General features: G+C 50.3%; 1 long non-coding RNA gene across 2 annotated transcripts; it reads right to left on the reverse strand.

Moving 5' to 3' along the window:
• Nucleotides 1–1,835: 1,835 nt before the first annotated feature.
• On the reverse strand, nt 1,836–4,007 carry LOC121471922. 2 transcript variants are annotated; one of them, XR_005982734.1, is made up of 3 exons: nt 3,965–4,007; nt 2,816–2,910; nt 1,836–2,188 (listed from the first exon to the last, which is right to left on the reverse strand). It is a non-coding gene; the product is annotated as an uncharacterized LOC121471922 (long non-coding RNA). The 2 variants fall into 2 exon arrangements; XR_005982733.1 differs by lacking the exon at nt 3,965–4,007 and adding an exon at nt 3,785–3,844.
• Between the last annotated feature and the right edge of the window lie 1,919 nt (nt 4,008–5,926).

The following is a 5,926-nucleotide window of genomic DNA, read 5'->3' on the forward strand; positions in this document are numbered from 1 at the left end:
GGGACTGTCCATTCTAGGGATGTTCTGAATCTCTGAAAGCCCACAGGAGGTGTTCAATTTCTGTTTGTGGAATGAACAAGAGAGACTCTGTGCTGCTCAGCTACTTATAAAGCAGTCTCAAGCTCCCGAATCCCAACCAGGCCCCCTCTGGCTCTTTCCATTTACTCCCACTACTTCCCACGACTATACCCAATTCCGTCTTTTCACTATTTTGAACTTTCTGGACTCAGAGACTTGGCTCTTGATGTTCCCTGCCCTTGAACTGTGCCAACCCCCTCTTTCCAAAACAGCCCCCACGCTGGCTGCACGGGAGGGAAGGGCAGTGAAGTGGAAAGTCTTCTGGAATTAGTTCTAATTCTGGCTCTGCCACTTACTCATTGTACTTCACCTCTCTGTTCATCACCTTTCCCTCCTGTGTAAACGACACAAGGTACTTAGGAAGAGTAACACAGTGAAAACGTATTGTCTGGTGCTTGACTCATGTAGTGATAGACAGCGTTTTAGGCAAATGGTAATACAGCAGTGCTCGACAAAATTCCTGCTCCCAAGGAATTTAATTTCTAGGAGATGATAAACAATAAAGCACAAATTTAAGTTTAATTAGGTGCTCAGAGAAAATAAATTAGAAAAAATGTTATAGAAAGTGACTGGAGGAAATCTTTGAGGAGACGCCGTTTTTTTGGGGGGAAACCCAAATGCCAGGATGGAACGCACATGAAGATCTGGGGGCATGGCATTCCAGAAGCAGAGGAAAGCAACTGCAAAGGCTCTGAGGTGCAAGTGACCTTTGCTTTGCTTGATCAGTGGGCCGAGGCTCTGCAGGATTGAGTCATTTGCCCAGTTGCCCAGTTAGGAGGTGCTAGGGTTGGGATCTGAACCCACGTCTTTTGCCCTTAAGGGTGGAGCACATGTCATTCCAGCACTGAAAAAGGAACAGTAGTTGAAGATGAGATGAATGCCTCCTGTCTTGTCCTCCACCAGATCTAAATCCATCCGTGTCTTCCTGATAACTTGCAGAATTATAGATAGGATCCTGATTCCCATTAGGGCCCTTTCACCTCCACTGGCCCAAGCAGTCATGCAGGGACCACCAGCCCTTACAGCTCCCTGAATGGGCCAGCTCCAATTCCTTCTACATTTATGACCAGGAAGAACCAACTCCTTTTGCAATTATTTTTCTCCCTTGATGATAATACATGTTCATGGCTGAAAATCAGAAATGGCTAACAAAGTAAAAATCAGCCATAATTTCAACCTCTTTGGGAATGTTTGGTATGTATCTTTCTGGTCGATGCACACAGCTGCTTGACAAGGTTATGAACATTCTGCACATAGTTTTGGAATACCCTTTTTCCTCTTGTCATGAAAATAATGTTTTCAAATGTATTTCTAACAGCTGACTGCAAAGACCAATTCAAATGTAACTATGTTAGGGCTTTGATTATGATGAGTAACACAAAGATCCTTTTTACCCATAAATCTTTGTTACATGATGTCCTACAAAGCAGGGGAAGTGTCGGCCTCCCCGCATGCTGCGTCCTGTGCTCAGTGAAACCGTCTTCTATTGCAGGGGGAGCAGGGTCCTGTGCCCATGAGTGTGGAGCAGAGTTCATGATTGCTCTCTACTGAAAAATGGACCTGGTCACACCTTCCCTAACTTTCCCTTTCCTCTCAACCTCTCCCTATCATTTTGGTCCCAGGACAGATACAATGGGGAAGAGGAAGAGAAGGAAGGGAGAATGCAACTTGATGTTGTATTTTGAAATAGGAAATATCGAAATGGTACTTTAGACACAGGAATACTATTTAACAGTATTTTTATTGAGTGATCAACTGGCAGGAAGTTGAGGCTGATGGGATCAGGGGCTGCCTCAGTATGGCAGAGTCTATGGTGACTGTGTTTTGCTTCTGTGTGGGCCTGCCACGTGGGCAGGCACAGGAAACAGGAGTCCAGGGTTCTAGTCCCTGGGGATATTGGGTTAGTGTGGGGGGTACCCGTCTGTGGTAGGTCTGGAGAACAAACCTGGTACCAAGGTGGTGCCTGAGAGAACATCTGAGGGCCCAGGTTGTGGGGTGTTTCTTCCCGCTATGGCAGGGAGGGATGGTCTGCCTCCTTGGCAGGTGCTCAGGTTAAGGCTCCTCCTCTGGATGACCACCATCCCACATTTTCTCCAGGTTCCTGTGTGGCCTCAGACAACAAGAGGGAGAAAAAGACTGAACCAGAGAGAAAGACATGAGAGAAGAGACAGTAAAGGTAACAGTGAAATCGAGAAAAATGGGACAGAGGGAAAATGAGACACCCTCTGTGAGGAGGCTGATGGTTTGAAAAGTAGAAACCTTCTCGGTAGAAGTTGAAGCATCAAGAGTTACTTTGGGTCTGGACAGGCTCATTACACTTCCACAGCTGCCAGCTCCTAATTCACAAGGGCCAATGTCAAGTACTCCTACCCCATGGGTCAGAAATATTTCTTTGACAACTGTACTCACTACAGACCATCTCCCTAAACTCACCGGGGGTGCCCTCTTGCTGAAAAGCAATTTCTCAAACTTTCTGGAAGCTGACTACTTCTTGGTGGAGCAGACAATGGAGAGCCCGTGCCAGGGAACAGCCCTTCCTTGAACATGTCCAAAGACCTTCTGAGTTTCTTGGGGAGGGAGTAAAAAGTGGAAGCTGGAGTGGGCTAGAGTTCAGCAGGTGGGAGGAGTGAAGGGCTAGAGAGAAGGATACCAGGGGGAAGAGGAGGGGGGAGAGGGGGAGGAGAGGAGAGAGGAGGGTGGCTGGAGGAGGAGTTCTACTTTCCTTGCTCACACTCACCTCTTGGTGCCCAACAAGGACTCTGTCTTCCTGCCAGGCTGCAGGAAATGGCCTTTTGGCATCTACTGGAAAGGCCCAACAGTCACTGTCAGCTTCTGCAGGTGGAGTTGGTTGAGAAAACAAGAGGAGACAGCAAATGAAGGGAGCTCACTCTAAGGGGGGGGGGGGGTACTGACGCTTGTTCACTTTGGCACATGGGAACTTTTGAAAAGGCACTTTTTAGAGGAAACGGCAGGAAAAGAAACAAAACTACTCATATGTGGGCTTAGAGGAGATCCTTCAAACTTCATTAGATTCATCACCAACCCTGCTGGAGACACTGGCCTCAAATGCATCCTTTCTTTTGAGTCCAAATTCAGAACACCTTGTGTAAGCAACTGCCACTGACCCTGATCCCCCCCACCCCCCCACACCTGCTGTGCTAGGGCCCAAAGTTGTCCCTGGACCAGAGGGCATCCCTCCTTAGTTTGAGCATTCCCTTGGCTCGGGATGGTTGAAGTGCTTCTTCATTTCTAGCCTGCTGCCTTCCCTTATGTTCAGTTAACTGGACTGTGGTTAAGATGGGCTCTCCCTCTCTGGAGGCAAGGTGTCTTCCAAAACATCAAAAAGAAAAAGGGATTGGAGAGATGATGCGGAACCAACCAACTCTACAAAATAGCAGCTGAGGCCCAGGATCGCACAAGGCGGTGGCAGAGGTGGAGCAAAATCCACCCAGTGCAGCCCCTCTATTGCTGTCACTGCTGCTAAACCCCAACTTTGGTGCGAAGCTTTTCCCCCTTCTTCCCCCAAGGGCCCTAACCTGCGTAGGTCTAGGCGGGCTTGACTGTCCCCTGTCTCCTCCCCACTGCCCGCTTGCCCAGGTCGCCCAGGTCCCAGCAGCGAGGGCAGCAGACACTAAAGGAGCCGGACTGTCGGCAGGTTCAAAAAGCCAGGGAAGGGGGATCCCTGGTTGGCGCAGCGGTTTAGCACCTGCCTTTGGCCCAGGGCCGGATCCTGGAGTCCCGGAATTGAGTCCCACGTCGGGCTCCCTGCACGGTGCCTGCTTCTCCCTCCTCCTGTGTCTCTGCCTCTCTCTCTCTACGTCTACCGTCAATCAATCAATCAATCAATCAATCAATCAATCAATCTTAAAAAAAAAAACAAACAAACCCCAAAGAGCCAGGGAAGGCATTCGCTTGCCCTCCGACTTCCGTTTCCTGGGAGGCCGTGCTGCTCATTGGCCCAGCAGACGTGATTGACAGGTCAGTGACGCAATGAATGATGAGTCTGGGAAGGTTGGTGGCCGTTACCGCCAGTTCTCTCATCGCGAGAATTTAGGGTAACGGTCACCACTATATTCTTTTGGCCGTTTCCCGCGCTCAAAGCCCAGCGTCGTTTCAGTAGAGAGTGGAAGGCACTTTTCTCTCTCAAAAGGAGGAACACGTTGGTTTTTTTTTTTTTTTTTTGTGGGGGGAGGGGGGTCGGAGGGGAGGGAGGTTGTCTAAAAGTACAAAATGAATCCTCAGAAAGAATACAGTTTTGTCGTTCTAAATGAGTCACTGTAATAAACGGTTTTGCTTTGTAAAGAAGTTGTGGGAACGTGAGAGGGCCTGAGGGAGGGAGGAGAGGTGGCTGGGAGAGGGGACTCAGGCAGCCCTCAGGAGGCCGGAGTTGCGTTTGTTTTCTGCAGTTGTTGATCTTGTGAGGCTGTTCCTGAGGCCTGGATGTGTGACCTGGGTGGTGGTGGTGGGGAAATGATGGGCGCACTGTTAGGGACTCTATAATAAAATTCCCAAGGGGTGGGGGTGAGGGTGGGGGGCAGGCTGGCAGGCAGGCGAGGCAGTGTGCAGCGCTCTTGCACGTGGAAATTGGTCTCTCTGCAAAGGCCTCTCAAGTAAGAGCTGGCTTGGATGGTAGAAGGGAGGCCTGGGTTGTGCAGTGCTTCCTAAGGGATGGTTGGAGTGCAGAGCTGGAGGGCCCCCACCTCCCGGGGCACGACCACAGGAGACGTGGCCTCTGGAAGAATCACCACATAGCTTTTTAGAAGAAGGGAGCCAGAGGTGGAGAGACATGAGAGAGGGAGTTAAAAGAGATGGGAAGGATGGCAAAGGAAAGAGAATCTGTCACGGGGACTTAGAGCTGGTGTCCCAGAAAAGCCAGGCAAATGCGTGCTTGCCGTATAGTTGTCACTCAGTAAGTGCTAGCTATTATTATTGCTCCTCTTGGAGGGGTGGGCGAGGGGCTGCTTGAGTCTGGTGGTTCACGTGGACTAGGTACTGAGTGCAGGTAAAGAGGAGCCAGGACAACGGGCCATTTCCAGCTGTTTCCTCTGTCTCCCCTGTAATTTTGAGAATCGCAGAAGCTACCCCTCCACTGGGGAATGGGGAGGGAGGATTGAACTAAAGAGTAAGGGTGTTGGTGAGTGCTGGAGCTGGGAGCCCAAAGGATGGGATGTAGGACTGAGGAGCCACTGTCCTTCCCAAATTGATTGTAGCTAAGGCCAGGTGGATGTGAGGTTGGGGGCGGGGGGAGCAGTGGTGTAGCTGAGGAGGAGAATGGGAAGTGGTGTGGGCAGGCACTGGGTGAACTATGTCATCTCATGCATTACAGCTGTCATGGTTGCTGGGGTGGGGCTGAGAGGGGAGCAGCCCACCTCGTGGTCTCCTGGGCAAAGGGGATGAATGGTGGTGAAGATTCAAGACTCCTTTGGAAGTTCCCATCAATCATTGGCAGAGGTGTCGACTTTCTCAGGGACCAGTGGCCAGTGGCCTTTGAGGCCTGAGAGGGCAAGGCTCCCCCAGGAGGTCCTGAGACAAGAAAACCACTTTCCATTTGACAGGAAGGGTGTATCAATGGAGGCTCCTGAATACTCTGGAGAGTACATAGTACCATTCCTAAAGGTTCTGAACAGAGAAAAGGAAACTGCCCACATCCTATACTCCATTTCCCTTGGCTTTGCTTTCCCTATCTTCACAAGTTTCCATGTTCCCCTTTAGTGAGTCACTGAATCAGCGGCATTTGCTGGGGGGTGCATCATGGGCAGTGCTGAGCTAGCCAAGAGGAGGTGATGTTGAAAGAAGAGTGAAGAATGTTCCTGAGTCCCCAAATTACCCTTAGTGTGCCCAAGGGTGG

Source organism: Vulpes lagopus, chromosome 11, assembly GCF_018345385.1.
Source record: "Vulpes lagopus strain Blue_001 chromosome 11, ASM1834538v1, whole genome shotgun sequence".
Lineage (NCBI taxonomy): Eukaryota > Metazoa > Chordata > Mammalia > Carnivora > Canidae > Vulpes > Vulpes lagopus.